Genomic DNA, 20,435 nt, shown 5'->3' on the forward strand with positions numbered 1-20,435 from the left:
AGTGCAATCCTGGTGTTATTGTTACTGCCCCATATAATGCTGAAAGTGAGGCTGCGTAAGCGTGAGGCTGAATTTAGAGCATACCTGTGTGTGTGGGTTTTAAAAGTCACAGCATCGATTGATTCCATGGATGTTGTTTTGCAGCTGTGGTATGACAACTTGTGGCATGTACAGTTTGCGAATATACCAATTATTTGGGATTGGATTGAGTGTGTATCTGTATGTGTGCTAATTTGTAAAAAGTTAAAGTATGTAGGGCTGGTAAAGTATGCAATTTATGTGCATAATTTACATAGATAACCTAACAGATAACACCTGCTTTAGTTCTGACCATTCTGCTTCCCTGTTTTAGCAATGCACAGGTATGCAAGAATAGATGTGAAAGTTGCCTAATCACTCCTGTCACCTTTTGTAGTTCCTCAGCTGGAAAATGCCACTTTATGATTTTCTTAAGAGTCAGTCTGATGTTTTCTTTTGCTTTCCTTCTGGTCTTCTTTGATTATTCTTTACAAAGCTACTATGCATCAAAAAACAATTTGTACAGAATGTAAGACCTTTTTATTACAACAGGGCTTAATAGTTGTCCAAGGATAAACTGGCTGCCTCTGCCTTTTTTCTGTCCTCTCTTTCCTCAGATGCTAATGTTACAAGTTGAAGGCTAATCCTTTACATTCTTGCTCACATAAGCAGTCCCATTGAAGACAGTCACACAAGGGATCAGGCCCTCAAATTTTACATCAAGATTAACAATTCTGAATAAATGTCTGCTTGATTGATCACAGACTATTCTTTTTGTGCCATTGTTTAACTTTGTAAGAAGTTAGTGTAAAGAAGGATAACCCCTAATAATCAAGGATGCTGGTTTTATGTGCTCATAAATTTGACCATTACTTTGGTTGAAACATTTATTAATAATATAGTTAAGATAATGAACTCTTTAGTCCACTTAGCTGCTCTAAATTAAAAATCCCTTTAAAAAATTCCATAAAGTGTAAACTCTGTGAGTTTAAATTTAGAGCCCAATTGATGTACCAACTGTAGTTCAAAATAATCTTTTGTCATATTGTTGATATAAATTAAGGTTATGAATCAATTCTTTGTAGTGTTTAACTTACAGTACACATACTGCCATGAATCTGTGAAAACATTTGTAACACGTACTTTAAAAATATTTTTATTTAGTTCACATTTTAGCACAGTTATTTAACAAAAACAGCTTTAAAATAAGAATTTGTGATTTGACTGGATACAGTCTGTCAACAATGTAAAATTAAGAAAATCATCTGCTTCACTAATATTTAGATACAGTTGTATCTTTAAAGGATTAGAAGCTTTTTATTTTTAAAGTCTTCAAAAATGTTTTCAAATACTCCCTAAACTGTTTCTTTCAAATACATACAAGTTTTACACTGTTTGTAAATACATAGGGTGTAATACTGTATTGCCTTGCTCCTTCTGTAATCAGTTTTACTTGTGCCAAGTGATTGCAAAATGCTACCATTCTGATTTGGTAGCATTTTACATTCCCCTTGAACAGGTGTAAGTGATTACACTCGGTGCAAGGCAGTGCAGAATCAGCCCCTATGTTTTTATCTTTCCTCTTACAGTTTAATACAAACTTTTTTTTTGAATTCTGTGTACAGTGGAATATATGTGAGACCACACTTATGTGGCACCTGCCTTAGAACACCACCGCCAAAATAACCCAGAACGTAGTGGACTAAATTTTGCACTCATTTACACCAGTGCATATCTGAAGTATTCAGTCAGTGTCAGTGGAGTTACTCTGGATTTACAATGACATATCAGAACAGAATTTGAGTCCCTCTGTGCAGTTCTGCTTCATGCATATTAGGTTGTTTGCGGTATATAAAGGGAAACAGTAAACCTGAAAACTAGTTAATTTAAAAATACTATTTCTTAAAAATAGGCCTTGCCCCGAATCCCCATACCATTTGTTATGGGTTGACAACAGTATTTTCTTATTTTCTTTAAACAAAAATTCTCTCTGTTGTTGTATGTGAAAACCATACAAAAATAAGTATGAAACTGAATAATAACTTGGTCCTGCAACCATTTATACATGTGAGTAGTTAATGGGACTGCTCCAGGGTTTGGTCCTAACTAACTATACACAAAGTGATGTTAAATGTACAAAAATATAGGCAACTCTGTGTTATGAAACTTAAAAGGACTGAACTTACTGGACAGTATTAAAATGGTATTAAAATTTCAGACTAGTGGAGCATAATATCTTTATATAACGTTATTCCCATAGATATATAGTGTACATGCAAAATTTAGCTAGCAGAGAATAGCACACTTTGTATGCTAGATTTTCAGAATCAGATTAATTTAAAATAAATAGTTCATTTTCCCTGTTTTTTTTTTCTTCAAAGTACCATTCTAGCCTATCATACCAAATTGTTAAACAATGAGTTTTAAGGAGTCTTGCTGAACATGTCTTTTTGGCCCTGGTTGACGTAGGATTACAGGGTCATTCTACTTTTCCTAAGTGGAAACTGTTTCCTCCACTATGTTCAGTTAAGTAATTTATTTGGCTCAAAGGCCTATTTCTCAACTATATTGCATAGTCATTTATACTTGTAAAACAGAGGGTTTAAAATGCTACCAAATCAGACTTTTCCACTCCCACTGGTGGTAGCATTTTACAGCCAGTTTTCACAACTGTAAATGACTAGGCATGGTGCAAAACAGTGCAGGATTAGGCCTCTAGTGTTCATGAATTATTTAATTTTTGTAGAATTCATGTTGAAATGATAGATTCTCTGTTCACATATGGCCCAATCCGCGCCAGTCAAGTCACTGGGAGTTTGTATTGATGGGAGCATAATTGGATCGGGCCCTTACAGAGAATGTTGGGATACCCCTGGTTGTCTGTAGTACAGAACCTTATGATTTTATACCTTGCAGTATTAAATCTGGATCAATTGTCAATCCCTAAAATTATATATCTCTGGTGTTGTGTAAAGCTCTAACTAGCACAAAAATCATGAATATGTTTGAATTGTGATGCCTGGTAACTGAGAGGCATGTTGTTAGAGATAACTGTGATTGTGGTCTCTAACTTCTCATACTGTATAACTTCAGTTATATTTGGTTTGCTGTAAGCTTTGAGGCATAGCTCAAGGGGATGTTGTCAGCTTGAAGTCTAGCCAGTTTTTTTTTTTTAAATGAGTTAAAAGTAACTTCAGAAACTGTATCTGCCTGAGTCCTCCTGTCACTTTGTGTCATTTTACAGCCACATGTTACTTTTAAAAAAAATAGAGTCCCCTTCTCTCCTCTGAGAGCAACACATGCAGTCAATAGAGGAAACAGACTAAGGCCCTGCTACTGCAAGGTGATCTGCGCAGACAGAGTCTTGCATCCTTACAGAGCTCCATTGAAGTCACTGGGGCTCCATATGAGTGCAAGGATATGACTAGAGACAAGGGATGTCAAATGCACAAAGTAAATAAACTGAAAAAATAGAATACCTTTCTCTCATCCCTCAGTTATTGTAATCTTCAGTATTATGTGTAGCAATAGTAGGTAGAGTAGTTCAGACATAAGTTTAATTTTTCAGGGGATGATATTCTCTCAAAATTCCTAGAGCAAATGCTGTGCACTGTTACATCTGTGTAACATAATTGAAGTGAGGTGCAGGATTCACAGGAGTTACCGACGATAGAAGATGGCCAGTTTAGTTTTGCTGAGCGTTGATCCTGTCGCTTTTAACCATTTTTTTTCAACAGGTACTAATGAAATGATATCACATGCTTTATTCACAAGGTAAAGAATGTAGCTAAGAAATGATGTCACCGTCTTAATCACTTAGCAATGTGAGTTTTCAACATAGGCTTGTGTAAAGTAATGTACCTACATTTTAACACATTTGAACTGAGACTTTTCTATGTCAAGTCGTGGATTTAGCCACACGACTCCCATTAACTTCAATGGGAGCTGTGTTTTGAAATCCTTTTGCTGGCTTTGAAAATCTCAGCTGTGGCCTGACACACTATGGGCCAGGAAATATGAACTACCCCCTGACCCTTGGGATATCTCAGCGCTGTTCTTTCTGTATTAGTTATTTGTCACTGTTTTTAATCACCTTGCTGATTCTGATCAGTTTCTACTGTTCATAGCTTAGATCAAAGAAAAAGGTCTGTTCAAGGGCTTCTTTGTAAGTGCTTTTTTGTTTATATTAGGAATAATATTGGGTCAGGAAATTAAGGTGTCTGGATGTTGTGAGTATAAGTACAAGAAAATTATTTAATAAGAAATGACTCCATTACCCTAATTTGTCAATTTGAGCTGTTAAGGTATTGTGCAACTAATAAAGCAACATGTCTATATCTCTGATGAAATCTATATATACTGCCTGTCCACTGTCAGACATGATTCTTCTGCATGCTGAGTGAACTATAGAAAGATATTTTGGTTAAATATGTCTTGTTGAGTGAAGAGTCATAATGTATTGCCTCTACAGAAATGGATATGTGTTGCTGTCCTATATTTTAATTGAAAATTTGGCTGCGCCTCTCATTTTATTATCTCCCTCTTAGACAATTCATTGGGCATGGCACAGATCATGTCTTAAGACAGGCATCCTTATTAGTTTCTGTGGCTGCCAGGATGTTTGGCTAAGAGCTACACAAGTCCTCCTTAAAGCACTGAGAAGCTTAAGAAAGTGGACAATATGTCAAATTGCATAGGAACATTTATACTTGTTTGATAGCCTTATTTCACCAATGCTCTTACTAATTTGGTAAGTACCTATAGTACTGTGACATATTTTTGCAAAGGAGCTAAGATAGTTTATAATATTGAGTGACTATAATGGTCATGAAAGGTGCTGTGTTGATCATGCTGGAGACAGAAGCTATTCCCTTCACTAAGAAAGTACAGAAAAGACCGGGGTGGTGCACAAAGCTGGATAAAGGCAATCTGGGGCCCTAAGTACACCATGTTCTGGGGCCTATTCCAACTCTGCCCCATGCCTCTACCTGGAATGGCAGTGATAGGGGCTCTCACTCCCTACCTAGGAAGGCAGTGGTGCAGGGCTCTCCATCCCCTTGGGAGGAGCAGGTGTCCCTTCTTTCTACTGGTGAGGTGAGGACATCAGGGTTGGACCCTTCAGTACTTACGTCAGCAGCCTGGGTGTATCAGGAGGTTGGCCTTAGTAGCGCATTTCCCCCATGTCTCCCTCTGATCCTTGGAGAATACAGCTGGAGCACATTTCCGTAGGTGAGATGGTAACTGATTTTTCCACGTCCCTTCAGTCATTCATCTTTTTGCTGAGACTGCTGGGAAAGGTGCCAGTCTTGATGTGGACCACTGTTCACTAGGAATCGTATTGAGACTACCAGTAACCATGGTTCTTCAGCAACCATTGGACGTTCAGACATGATTGACTCAGACTCAAAGCAGTTACTTATAAGATAGAAGCTCAATGTGTCATTACTAATCCCCTGAGACTCATTTTTGATAATAAATGGGTATATGGACTGATCAGATGTCCTTTTTATTCTTCAGCATTTAACACATTATTCTGCAGACCATCCAGGGTGTACAGCAGTATCCAAGTAATGAATACAAATGTCTTGTTGATGGAAAGGTTAAGGGGAAAATTCAGTTCTGTAATACCTAACTCAACACCACTGATGTTATTGGAGTTGCACTAGGTTATGCCAGGGCATGGTTAGGCCACATGATCCAGTTTCTGTCCTCCCTTACTGTATGCAGAGGTGTTCTTGCTGATTCTCTATGCCTTAGATAAACATGTTTGCAGTACAAGTTTTAAATGGTTTATAGTGTCACTGTAGTTAAGACATACTGGATCAAATTAATCTGTACTGTAACTCCTTATTTTCTGTGGAGTTACACCAAGGAATAATGTGGTCTAATGGCTATGAGAATAGTCACGATAGAGAAGAATTAACTATTTAAATGAACAAGCTAAAGACATAACAGAGGCTTTCTTAGTCCTACTTCTAACAATTCATAGTTCCTATATGTGTGGTTTTATGGTCATTAGAATATGAGATCAAGTTCCAACTTTTTGTTTGTTTGTTTGTTTTGATCATTTACTGTAAGTGGCTAACCTTTTGGTAGCTTGACTGTTTCAAAAGCTATCACACCTTTATCTAGCTGTGTGCTTTTTCTGGAGAGAATTAATTTGTTATTTTGCTGAGGCCTGTGTGGAGGAAGAGTCAACAGAAAGCTTAAGAAGAAATAATATAAAATTTGAATGTATATCCTTGTAAATGTAAAACAAAATCTTCATCCATTTACTAGGCAAGGTAGTCACTAAACAGCCATAGGCATACTTAGGGCTTGAGGCCCCTCTTCTTGTTTGGCTTTATGTAGTGCGCGTAGTCCCATAGGAAAGGATTGGGGGTCTTAATTTGCTACAGGAGGTCTGTTATGTTATTTCCTGACTGCAGTAAGAACACGCTGAGAACTATGAACAAAACTAATTTAAAACTGAATCTGAGTATATACAAATATAAGAGGTCATGCAAAGCCAGTTCTCTAATGAGTGCCAAGGCCTGTGCAGAATTCCAGGGAAACTTTTCTTTGTACTGTGTATGATATTTTTCTTATTGAACAAAGAGCTGTTTATACACAGACAGTTTTTTGGATGCTAAAAATCAGTGAGTGTTGAAAATGTGGCATTCCATTTGGCACTTCGATAATAGAAAAAATGAAGAATTCCTTCAAAATACAACAATGCCCAGGACTTTAGCTTTCTTTCTTTGCAATATAATAAAGAAGCTTTTTGGGACAGACTGTGGATGCCTCATGCACAGGTGTGAAAGAAGGCATATGGTACAAACTATCTTCTCCCCCTGTTGCCCTCTGTGCCTTCTGCCCTGAGCAGGTCCAGCTGTAATGCCAGACTTCAAGGACGAGGAGAGTCTAGCACTAGCAAGTAGGGCTAGAGTCCCTAAAGTATGCAAGGAGGTCTTGGATGGGTCATAGCCCCTTATCTTCTGCCCAACTTCACAGCCTCCTGGCAGTGAAGATGGGTAGTGATCTCTGCTACTTTGTGCCTTCCTCAGTCTCTTCCCAGGGGATATCTCCAGCACTTGCCTCTTCTTCTGCATGTAGATTTCCTAAGCAGCCTCAGAGGGAAATTGACCTGACTGTTGTTTGTAAGAAGCTCACAGGGGCCAGGATTAATTAAAGCAGGCAAGCACATGCTTAACTTTAAGCATATAACCAATCCACTTAAATAAGTTTACGTACTTTGCTAAACTGGGGCCAGGATTCTCAGCAGCTGAAATAAAATCTGACAAAACTTTGGTCCGTTTTCATACTGCGGCCTCTTGGGAAAGCTGAGTGTCTCAGAGTCACTGAAACTGTCTGTCTACACCAGGCGTTCCCAATTTTTTCCTGTCGCATCCCCTTTACCAGGAATGGAATCTGTCTGTGTCCTGCCCTCCCCCAACAATGCACATTTGGCTCAGCAGAGGAGCTTGGGCTGAAGGTGGAGCTAGGGTCAGAAGTAGGAATGGGGGAGGAGCTAGGGCCAGAGGTGGAGCTGGCCTGGGGGTGGAGAGGGAACGAGGGCAGAGCTGGGCTGGGGGCAGAGTAGGGGTTGGAGCAGAGTTGCAGTTGGGAGTGGAGCTAGGCTGAGGGCAGAGTGGGGCTGGGTGGCGCTACCTCCCTGCTGCCCCCAGGGGCTCGCTCAGGCCCAGCCGTTCACTCCTCTGAATGTTCCTCCATGCTCCCCTAGGGGGGCCCACCTACAGTTTGCGGATCACTGATCTACACCATTGGTAGGGCCCTACCAAATTCACAGTCCATTTTGGCAATTTCACTGTCATAGGGCTTTAAAATCATAAATTTCATGATTTCAGCTATTTAAATCTGAAATATCATGGTGTTGTAATTGTAGGGGTCCTGACTCAAAAAGGAATTGTGGGGGGTTGCAAAGTTATTGGTAGGTGGGAGGGTTGCGGTATTGCTATCCTTACTTGTGCGCTGCTGCTGGCGGCGGCTCTGCCTTCAGAGCTGGGCAGCTGGAGAGTGGTGGCTGTTGGCCGGGAGCCCAGCGCTGAAGGCAGAGCCGCCATGAGCAGAAGCACAGAAGTAAGGATGGTGTGGTTTTGTATTGCCACGCTTACTTCTGCGCTGCTGCCTGCCGAGTTGGGCCCTCAGTTGGCAGCCGCTGCTCTCCAGCCATCCAGCTCTGGAGGTAGCAGCGCAGAAGTAAGGGTGGCAATACTGTGACACCCCCCTAAAGTAACCTTGTGCCCCCCCTGCACCTCTCTTTTGGGTCAGGACCCCCTAATTTGAGAAACGCTGGTCTCCCCCATGAAATCTGCTCTTTTGTGTGCTTTTACCCTATACTATACAGATTTCATGGGATGGAGACTAGATTTCATGGTCCGTGATGCATTTTTCATAGCCGTGAATTTGGTAGGGCCCTTACCAATGAGCAGTCAGTACTACAACAGTTTACCCTCCATTCACGTTTGCAGGTTTCCTTCATAACTCTAAAGGCTAGAAGCATGTTTCTTTTTATTTCACAGCTTAATACTTTGTCTGTGAAGCAGACTGAGGCCCTCAAATGGAAAGTGCTGTGTAAATGCAAAAGTTGGTGAATTAAAGAAGTGCTTTGCATTTCAGAATTTGTACAGAGCTTTCTGAGTTACTAAAGATTGCATGTTATTTCCAAAGTACAGAAATGGGAAATCTATATCTTTCAGGTTTCAGAGTAGCAGCCGTGTTAGTCTGGATTCACAAAAAAAAAAAGAGTACTTGTGGCACCTTAGAGACTAACAAATTTATTTGAGCTTTAGCTTTCATGAGCTACAGCTCACTTCATCGGATGCATTGAAGTGAGCTGTAGCTCACGAAAGCTTATGCTCTAATAAATTTGTTAGTCTCTAAGGTGCCACAAGTACTCCTTTTCTTTTTGCTATATCTTTCAGTGATCCTTTAGCATTTTTTAAAAAGAAAAGAAATTGTGATGTACAGTATGAGTGTTGTTTGGTAGTTTCCCATTCAATCTGCCAAGGAAAGTTCTGCCTGAAAGTAAACCACTTGTTGAGAGCGTATCTGGAACTTTCCTACTTACTTGCAGGATGATTTTTCCAAGGGAAGTCAGAATTTGCGTAAAGGAAAAGTACCCAAGCTTAGGACTGTTAACTGTGAGCATTTCAGCTCTTTCCAGCTGTCATCTTATGCTCAAATAAATTTGTTAGTCTCTAAGGTGCCACAAGTACTCCTTGTTCTCTTTGCTGATACAGACTAACTTGTATTCTGATGACTCCAGGCATCTGGTGTTTGTTTTTAGATAGTCAAGAATGATTAAAAAAAACAAGAAGTTGTGATAAGAAAATTAGGCCCAGTCCTGTGGCTACTTACTCTCACAAGCAGTTTCGAGTGCAATCAGTGACACTGCTCTTGTGAGACAGGACTTCTCCTGGGAGTAGGAGATGCAGGGTTTGGCCCTCACTTAAAGACATAATTCAGGCAGCATTTAAATTAGCTGCTCATTTACAGGCTCTCCAGCTGACAATCTGTGCAAGTGTCTTATTACTGCTGCCATCTTGGATGCTGGGGGGGAGGGGAAGTGGAAGGGGAGGAAGGGAGGCGAGAAGTAGCTTGACACTAATACAGTATGTCTTACGAATAAAGTGTCATAAAGGCAAAGTGGAGGATGAGGAGGATCACTTTAATACAGTAAATGTCACTGGGAGTTCTGTCTGCTTAGGCGAGATCTGGTACAGTACTATATATTTGCAAATGTCCAGGAATAGAATAAAAAGGGCAAAGGAACTGAAAGCAAATTGGAGAATTTAGTAGGGATAATGGGACCGAGTTCTTAGACTTCAACTGGGATTTGGGGCAGGAGGTGCATGAGGATCTGTAGTAGCTGAGTGAAGGTGGCTTGCAGCACTATCTGCGGAGGTAGATATACACATGTTTGCACAGATCTGTGATAGCAACACAGCGGGTAGCTCCACTGAATTGCATGGCCAAGCCCCCTTGAGGCCATGAGGTTACTCCAGGTGCTCTGTCTGCATACTTCTTGTGCTCAGGCAGCAGCCACTGCAGCAGGAATGCTATGCTTGTGCCATTCAGGGGTATGTATGGGAAAGAGAAGGTTTACTGTGTCTTCCTCCCCCACCCTTAGGGCTTCCGTTCAGGGGCAGCTAAAGTATAGCCCATGGTGTTTTAAAGAAAAGGAGTACTTGTGGCACCTCAGAGACTAACAAATTTATTTGAGCATCAGCTTTCGTGAGCTACAGTTCACTTCATCGGAATGCATCCGATTCATTAGCTCACGAAAGCTGATGCTCAAATAAATATAGGTTTCAGAGTAGCAGCCGTGTTAGTCTGTATTCGCAAAAAGAAAAGGAGTACTTGTGGCACCTTAGAGACTAACAAATTTATTAGAGCATAAGCTTTTGTGAGCTTCCAGCTATAGCTCACGAAAACTTATGCTCTAATAAATTTGTTAGTCTCTAAGGTGCCACAAGCACTCCTTTTCTTTTCCTTCAAATCAGCGGCACTGCGATGGGTACCCGCATGGCCCCACAGTATGCCAACATTTTTATGGCTGACTTAGAACAACGCTTCCTCAGCTCTTGTCCCCTAATGCCCCTACTCTACTTGCGCTACATTGATGACATCTTCATCATCTGGACCCATGGAAAAGAAGCTCTTGAGGAATTCCACCATGATTTCAACAATTTCCATCCCACCATCAACCTCAGCCTGGACCAGTCCACACAAGAGATCCACTTCCTGGACACTACGGTGCTAATAAGCGATGGTCACATAAACACCACCCTATATCGGAAACCTACTGACCGCTATTCCTACCTACATGCCTCTAGCTTTCATCCAGATCATACCACTTGATCCATTGTCTACAGCCAAGCGCTACGATATAACCGCATTTGCTCCAACCCCTCAGACAGAGACAAACACCTACAAACACCAAGATCTCTATCATGCATTCCTACAACAACAATACCCACCTGCTGAAGTGAAGAAACAGATTGACAGAGCCAGAAGAGTACCCAGAAGCCACCTACTACAGGACAGGCCCAACAAAGAAAACAACAGAACGCCACTAGCCATCACCTTCAGCCCCCAACTAAAACCTCTCCAACGCATCATCAAGGATCTACAACCTATCCTGAAGGACGACCCATCACTCTCACAGATCTTGGGAGACAGACCAGTCCTTGCTTACAGACAGCCCCCCAATCTGAAGCAAATACTCACCAGCAACCACACACCACACAACAGAACCACTAACCCAGGAACCTATCCTTGCAACAAAGCCCGTTGCCAACTCTGTCCACATATCTATTCAGGGGATACCATCATAGGGCCTAATCACATCAGCCACACTATCAGAGGCTCGTTCACCTGCGCATCTACCAATGTGATATATGCCATCATGTGCCAGCAATGCCCCTCTGCCATGTACATTGGCCAAACTGGACAGTCTCTACGTAAAAGAATGAATGGACACAAATCAGACGTTAAGAATTATAACATTCAAAAACCAGTTGGAGAACACTTCAATCTCTCTGGTCACTCGATCACAGACCTAAGAGTGGCTATACTTCAACAAAAAAGCTTCAAAAACAGACTCCAACGAGAGACTGCTGAATTGGAATTAATTTGCAAACTGGATACAATTAACTTAGGCTTGAATAGAGACTGGGAATGGATGAGTCATTACACAAAGTAAAACTATTTCCCCATGGTATTTCTCCCTCCCACCCCACCCCCCACTGTTCCTCTGATATTCTTGTTAACTGCTGGAATTAGCCTACCTGCTTGTCACCATGAAAGGTTTTCCTCCTTTCCCTCCCCTGCTGTTGGTGATGGCTTATCTTAAGTGATCACTCTCCTTACAGTGTGTATGATAAACCCATTGTTTCATGTTCTCTGTGTGTGTGTGTGTGTATATAAATCTCTCCTCTGTTTTTTCCACCAAATGCATCCGATGAAGTGAGCTGTAGCTCACGAAAGCTTATGCTCTAATAAATTTGTTAGTCTCTAAGGTGCCACAAGTACTCCTTTTCTTTTTGCGAATACAGACTAACACGGCTGCTACTCTGAGTCCTATTAATGAATGTTTGGAAAGCACTTTGAGATCCCTGGATGAAGGATGCTCTGTACACGCAAAGTATTTTTATTATTTGTGGTTTTGTATTGTTGAATGAATTCCTCACTTTTTAATGGTGAGTTCTTGGGATTTTTTTCAAGTTTTTCCATCAATGTCCCAATACTTTAAAAAGTTGGTTTTGGGGAGAAAGTTTATCTAAGTTTTTTTAAAATTGCTTGTGCTTCATCGTTACAGTGTATGACTTTCTAAAAACAAGAAACTTTGTATTCTGTCACCACAGTTGGGGAATGTGTGAAAAGGGCAGATGACCTGGTGAATGAACTTAATGCTGAGAGTTGATCCTGGGCACTGTTCCCTGCTTTCTAATGTTGCTTCCTAGATAACAGGCTAATGGAATAGCTCCTATCCGAAGCCAAGTATAAAGTTTTATGACCGGGAAGTAAAGAAGAGTTTGATAGCACCTATCTCTGTGAATAAATTAAATTAATGAGATCATGGGAAAGAGGGGGACAAACTATCAGTTTTTGGAAACTTTATAAATATTTATAAACATACAGCCCCCCTGAAGGTCTGAACTTAACTGCATCAGGGCTATTCATATGAGTAAAGGTTGCAGAAACCTGTAATCAGAGCAGTTATGGTATTGCCCCGTGAAACGGACTTTTCAAACAAATTGGTGTTGTGTTTTGAAAAGGGGTTCATACTGGAGCTGAAAAAGAAACGGAGTACTTGTGGCACCTTAGAGACTAACAAATTTAAAAAAAACTCGTACTGGAGCTGGTGTTATTTGCAAGGGCAAATCTCCCATTGATTTCAGTGGGAGTGCTGCTGGATTGAAAGTGACATTGAGATCAAAGAGACTGGAAAGAGAAAGGTAAGCAAGGAAGTAGGGCGTTAACAGCAAAGTGAAGAGCCATGTCACTAGTCTAAAGGGGCTGTCAGTCAGACTCAAAATGGTTAACAAGGTTTTGCCAAGACGAGCTCAGTGAACACTTTTAATAATTGCATGAAATGTCTGTTGAATTCCGTTGTCTGCAACGGGGGAAATGAAACACCCCAGCAAACAAATATGGGCCCTTTAATGTCTTGGGAAGCTGAAGCCCAAGCGTGGGTCTTAATGTCTGCAGAAAATCCACCAGATGGGAAGAATTAGTCAGGAACCATACCGGGTTTCCACTGCATGCTCCCCTCAAAGCATGCGTAGTCTAGAAACTGTGTGCAGCCTGAAGTTCTCTGGGGAGAAAAAAGTCTGCATCTGTCACAGTGAATGGCAGGGTATTTGTGCAAAGTGGCCACCCAGCTGCTCCCTGATGCCCTCCCATGACAGCCTGACTCACTGCTGCTCTCTACAGTGGCTGTGTATAACTCTCAGCTCTCAGAGAGGGATAGAAAACACAAAGGGAGGAAATGCCAATCTTCCATTATTCCTACTGATGTCGCAGGGGAGCTTGTGCCCAGGGCAGCTGCTTTCCCAGCACCTTCTCTCTCAAACCTGTGGAGTCCCAGCCACGTACACAGTGGTCTGCCGGGGTATGTCTGCACTGCAGCTGGGAGGTGCGATTGCCAGCGTGGGAACACAGACTCACACTAGCTCTGCTTGAGCTAGCATGCTAAAAATAGCAGTGTGGACATTATGTCAGTGGTGGTGACTTGGGCTAGCTGCCTGAGCTTGGACGCAGGGGGTTGGCCGAGCTTGGACTCGGGCTGTTAGCTGAAGCTGCTGCCAGCACTGCAATGTCCATACTGATTTTTTTTTTTTTTTTAGCATACTAGCTTGAGCAAAGCTAGCGTGAGTCCCCTTACCCACACTGAAACTCTTACTTCCCAGCTGCAAGCCATACCCCCACAGGCTCAGGGGAGACTGTTCCATAAAGTGCTGCTCGTCCTTCTGCTCATTTTGTACAACCCTTGCTTTCCTCTGGCCAGCAGGATGACTCCATGGTTCCAGACCCTATTCCAGCTGCTTCCGTAGGGTCTGGATTAACCTCTATCATGGTTGCGCAGGCTGGGTGCTCTGAAACGGCTCTGAATGAAGTTCAGACAGGACCCTCTAGTTGTGTGACACCCCTCAGGGCACACTGTCACTAGGGCAAGCCTCCTGGACTTCAGCGCCTCCTTGGGTCTGACCTCGGAGCATTCAGCACCCCTGTTCTGCACCGTGAGCTCCCTGCAGTGAGTCCACCTGAATAGGACACCTGGGGAAGCATAACATGCCTCCCAAAGGGACCGTGCACCCCAACTTCGCATTCAGCAGTGACTCTCAGCCAGCATTGTAAAACAGAAGGGCTTATTAGTCACCTGGAACACAACATAGAACAGTTCTTGTAAGCACAGGAAGTAGGAAAGTTCAGCAAAGTCCGTCTTGGGGGGCATCCAGAGGCTCTCGTCCCTCAGTTCCAAACCAGGAGACTGACTAGCCTCCAGCAGCCCACTCTCAGTCAAGCCCAGTTGCCCCTCCTCTGTCTTCCACCTCTTTCCCAGGCAAACAGGTCACCTGGCCTCCACCTCCCTCTTTGTTCTGCAACTTCTTTGGCTGGCTCCTTGCAACAGCCAACGGTTGCCAGGATATGAAGTGTCCGGCCATTCTCTGTGCGCAGGCAACTAGAGGCAGTCACACCTGCCTGCTCGGGTATCTGCAAAGATCACACACCCTTGTCCCACCACCTAGATATTTGTGCCAACTGAGACACACACACAGTATTCATGAGAAACATTTAAGAAAGTTCCCACTTCATCACAACCTCAGTTACATCATGAACCACTACTGAGCACATGTATTAGTCTCCTCTCGTTTAGCTTCCTTAATGTCGAGAGTGCCCATTTTGAGCCATACTGTGCTGACTTTGGAATAGGGAGGCTGCCAACAGAACCTCTGGCAGCCAGTGCTCTTGTGCTGCTTCTGATATCTCACTCTTAGCTACACTGAGAACGTGCCAGCGCCTGTTACTTGAGAATCTGCATCACCCAACTCAGAGGGGTTCAGCTGATGTACCTTGCTACTGTCATTAACGTTGAGAACGAATGATGCCATCCTCAATGTAAATATTTGCCAATGTAAGTACAGTAGAACCTCAGAGTTACAAAGAACAGAGTTACGAACTGACCAGTCAACCACACATCTCATTTGGAACCGGAAGTACACAATCAGGCAGCAGCAGCAGTGGAAAAAAAAGCAAATACAGTACAGTACTGTGTTAAATGTAAAGTACTAAAAAAAAAAAGAGAGAGAGAAAGCAGCATTTTTCTTCTCCATAGTAAACTTTCAAAGCTGTTTAAGTCAATGTTCAGTGGTAAACTTTTGAAAGAACAACCATAATATTTTGTTCTGAGTTACAAACAACCTCCATTCTCGAGGTGTTTGTAACTCTGAGGTTCTACTGTAATATAAATCAAGGTAAAACCCTGAATATTACCATATACATAATGGGTCAACCATTAAAACCTAGCTAGAAAGGAAAATTATTAAACAAGGTTTGATGGAAGAAACAAGACAATCATTCCCATTTTTAGGAAGGGAACAGAAGAGAAGAAGGTATAAGTGCACTCGAAGAATCTGGGACCTATTAATTCTGTACTTCTAAGAAGCTCTTCTAGTTCATTGTGTTTCAAAGGAACTAATAGGCATCTCCTTATTTTTCTTCCCAAAAGTCCCTATTTTTTAGCTCTCAGATGATGCCAAGTATGCCTCTTGTCTTTCAAAACCTTGTTTTAATTACAGTATGTACTCTGCCTTTTCACCTGTCAGCTCAGAATTTGGAATCTACCTGGTTATTCTCCTCCTTTTTGTCTGAGTCCTTTCAAATGTAACTTTTTTTGGTCTGATAATGAAGCATTTGAGAGATTAAATCTTATCTAGCTCTTAAGAGGAGCCTCGAAACTAAACAAGTCTCTTTAGGAAGAGAGGCAGGTTTATTCAGCAAAGGAAAAACTTTTTATTAAAAGTACAACACTCTAGGCAGTGCATTTGCTGAGAGATAACAGCATGCCTGAACTCGTAAATCATGATGACAAAGGCAGCTGTAAGAAGTGCAATAATCTCCCAGAAATGCATGTCCCAGAGCATCTTTTTGCTACTATAAAATTAACTAAATGCATTTAAATAAAGAAAGCAGTGCAACTACTGCATTTGCTGGGCTTTCCAGGCATGGATATGATGCCACTAACAGTCAGTTAGGAAATTCTAATGGTAGCAAGCACACTAAAGCTACCTCATCAATTCAGTTAATACTCTCACTGTGACTATAAAGCGTTTGCACCATAACACTTTCCCCCACCTCCAACTTGTGCTATCACTGCATTTAATAAAACAATAATTGGCTGAATCATTGTATTATACAATGATGATTAAACCTATCCATAAAGTATGGTGGAGTATAACTAAAAGGACATAGTCTGAGAAGGGAAAACGTGGCAAAAAAGCAATTTGGCAACTGGAAAAATCAAGAACTTCTAGGAGCATTCAGAACTATACCATAAAAGGAGTCTGTGGAAATTTTACCTTAACTCTGTTTGATTATATGTCTCAGTTTTACAATAAAAATATGTGCAAAGTGTGTTTAGAGATTGCAAAGTCTGAGCAGCATGTGTAAAATGCATGTACATTGATAAGTATTTGCTGTATGATTTGCGCTATGGGAGAAAGGTGGAAGTTTGACTGAGTTGGGGAGTGGGACTGGAAAGTACTGTACCCACCACATACTATAGGGCACATTGCAAGGTTCTCTCCAGGCCTTCCTGCTGCTCTGTCACTAGGCTTTAAAGAGATGGAATCGATTCAAATTATTTAAATGTCGCTCTGGGTAGTACTCCTGCCCCTGCCCATTTTAGTGGTTTTACAACCACATTTTCCTTTTATTTAAAAAAAAAAAAGAAAAAAGCCCTTTTACATTTTCTCTCCATTTATGAATGATTGCAGTGGTGATGCTCTGTGCTCCACCACCCCTTCCTATTGCGACTGGCTCATGTTTTTTCCCTTTTTCAAATATTGCCTGTGACAGAACCACATCCCCCTTCCTTTCTGTGGAGTTAATAGCAGAAGATTTCCACTCCTTCAGTTCCTAGAGAACACCAGCAAGGAAAGGAGGAGCCTATCCAGGAAGGACAGGTCTTCCCTTTAACCAAAATGGAACCAGACTGCTGGCATGTAAAATTAAAAGGTTAGAGAGGAGTTTTTAACCTAAGCGTTGAGGGGAAAGCCATCAGGTGCAGAGAAGCAAGCGATTTGGCTGGAGACGTCCCTTAGGGATGAATTTATTAAAGGGAGAACTCTGTAACCTAGTAAAGAGGCTAGGAAAGAAGTTGGTAAAGTGTAGGTACGAGCCAGAGAGGAACAGTCAAACATAAGAGTACTGTTTAAGACATGAAGGCAAGCAACTGAATATTGACAAAATGTACAAGTGCTTATATACAAATGGTAGAAGTCTAAAATGGTAAGATGGGTGAAATAGAGTGCCTTGGATTAAAAGAGGATATTGATATAATACGCATTGCAGAAACCTGCTGGAATGAGGATAATCAATGGGATACAGTAATATCGGGGTACAAAAAGACAGAGGAGGTTGTGATGGTGGGATAGTGTCACTATATGTGAAAGTGCAGATTCAAATAAAGTAAAAATCTTAAATGAATCAAATTGTACCATAGAATCTCCATCCTTGCTGAGCACCCACAGAGCATGTTTTTGGGAAAGGGTAGGCATGATGCTGGAGATCTGGCTCTTCCACTTCTTTCTGCATCCTCCAGCCAGATCCAACAGACCTGGGTCCTCTCCACTCACACAAGTAGTGGGGATGATCTAACCTTGGATGTTATTAATTCGTTCTGCTTTAGTAGTCCCATGTGGAGATAGTAACAGAGACAAGAATCGTTTGTGATGTTTGCTCTTTAATGTGACCATGTCCCTTTTAAATTCTTCAGAAGATGTGAAAGTAAAATGAGTTAGTGCCCATGAATAAGGTGATCTGGTTTAACTGGCCACATCAGTGCAGTTTAGTGGTTATATAGTTTATTCTGTAGTAGCTCTTAGCCAGCATGTTCTTTGTGAATGTGTAATCTTATTAGGATTGAATTGAAATCTACCCAGACAATTAGTGCTAACAGCCCAGTGTGGTCTGACCTGGGTACTTCATTGCTGTAGAATTTTATTAATGCATCTTCCAGAGCCATAGAGGCCTGAGGGAGCTGAGGACACTCAGCACCTTGCTGGATCTAATCTTTAGTTTGTTTACCGTAAGATCCTAGAAGTATTTAAAAAAAATTTACCTTGCAGAATTGGGGTCTGGTTCTGTGTCTCTCCTAGGATATTCTGAGCATTCTACAGCTGAAGTCACTGGGAGTATAAGGTGTTTGAGCATCATCCAATGTGATGCCACCTTGCAGAAGGGGAACTGGCAAGGACTATACATGTCCTAGTTTCAAGAAAGTTATTTGATTTTTTTCCTCTTTCCTAGGATTAATTTACCTTTTTAAATTTGTTTGCAGCCACTGACACTTCCCCCCCCAATATAAATACAAAATAAAATATGTTGCAATTGAAATTTTAAATGCATAGTAATATTTTAGCTTTCTTTAGTGTCTTTCATTTGTGCATCTGTGGGTGCTTTGCAAACCTCCTTTAACTATGTTTTGCCACATTTCCATGTGATAGGTAAATAGTATTATGCCCATTTCACAAATGGGGAAGGGAATTTGCCAATGATCACATAAAAAGTCAGTGACAGTGTCAGGTACAGAACCCAGGAGTTCTGTGGCCTAGTTCTCTGCTTTAACCACTAGACAAAACACCTCATTACCAAGTATAAATGCCAGAAAAATTCAAAATGATGCTTTGTATGGTGACTATAATTCTGCCTCTTTATGCAGTTATGCATCTTTGTATTAATTCATCATATATAGTGTTAATATCTATGCCCTACGGCTGTCTTCAGCCTAAAAGATACATGCACAGACAGCATTTGGAGCACTTGAAGGATTGGGTCTTTAACCAATAAGACATGAAACTGTAAAAGTTAATTGTGGCCTCACCTAAAGACTCTTCATTCAGTTGCATTTTCTTTCATGTGCTAGCATGATACTGTGATAATTGCAAAGGGGGTTAGCTAGCTTTTATCTTCCAGCTTCACACCATCCGGCCAAGTTCTGCACATGTTTGAGAAAGGAGTAGTAATGATTTAAAAAACAGCCAGTTTGTCTCAGTTATTCTACAATGGCAGGATAGAATTAATTAATGTTTACACTAGATCTTCAATCCTGCAAAGACTCTCTTGAGCTCTATCAAGGGCTGCGTTTTGAGATCCATAGGGATCGAACATCCAAATCTGAATAGACTTGAGGAGAAGCAGCTATATTTGTGAACCCTGTACGTATTAAAAGAACACAGTGATTTTAAATATGCTTTGACAATACATAAAACTCTGATAATCTTAAAACAGTTAACTGACATTCGGCCACATTCAGTGGATGTAACCCTTTTCACTTCCAAATACAGCAGTAGCAATTTCATAATGTGCAAGTGTAGGGGCTAATGCTGGGAAGAGCTAAGCACCATCAGCTTCCAGTGACTTCAAGATGCAGGCCCTCCAAATACCTTTACCTCCTTTTTTCTTATCTTACAGCTTTTGAAACAGGAAGTTGATCTGAACAGCTTGGAGAATGTTATCCCAATAACATGGGAATGAAATGTTTTACAAATTTTCCCATAGGAATCCTCCAGCTGATCCTGCAGTCCTTGTGCATTGCTATCACTGGCAGTTTTGCCTCCAGGATTGGGGTCCTATAATATCACTGAACTTAGGGTAAATTAATTTTGCTTAGACCGCTTTTCCATTTCTAATTGCATAATAGCAATGAGGCAAAACAATTCTAGAGTTCTTTTAATCAGAAAAAGAGCCTATAATTTCCATTAAAGAGATTCCAGTGACCAGATTATTTCCCTCTTCCTCATTCCAGTGTAATGAGCTCATTTTGTGTAGGTAGAAGGGTACCAGGTTTCAGCCTAAATTCAATTAGCAGAGGAATGTGCATTGAGACACAGGTACAGGCTAGCTCCATGACCTGCTTCTGTAATGAGGCCTTTTCAAAATCCAACAGCTTTTGCGGGGGTGACAGGTTTCAGGCTTATGCTGTTTTTTATCAGCCCATTTTTTTTTGAGGGAGGGTGAAGAAGGGGTTAATTTCTAGAACGGATATTTTGAAAGTGTTTTCTCTAGTTTGCAGGTGGTGGACTTTGTTCTTTTTATTGTGCCCAGTGCAAATCTGTCCACCATAACGATCTCAAAATGATCTTTATGCTAATTTTAAATACCCCCTTTTTAATCAGTGCTGTTTGTGA

General features: G+C 41.3%; 1 protein-coding gene across 3 annotated transcripts in view; it reads left to right on the forward strand.

The window, feature by feature from the left end:
• Positions 1 to 20,435, forward strand: part of COL4A6 (collagen type IV alpha 6 chain) — a 195,168-nt gene that overhangs the window by 1,135 nt on the left and 173,598 nt on the right. The window lies entirely within an intron of this gene.

Source organism: Dermochelys coriacea, chromosome 9 (assembly GCF_009764565.3).
Source record: "Dermochelys coriacea isolate rDerCor1 chromosome 9, rDerCor1.pri.v4, whole genome shotgun sequence".
NCBI classification, from domain to species: Eukaryota; Metazoa; Chordata; order Testudines; family Dermochelyidae; genus Dermochelys; species Dermochelys coriacea.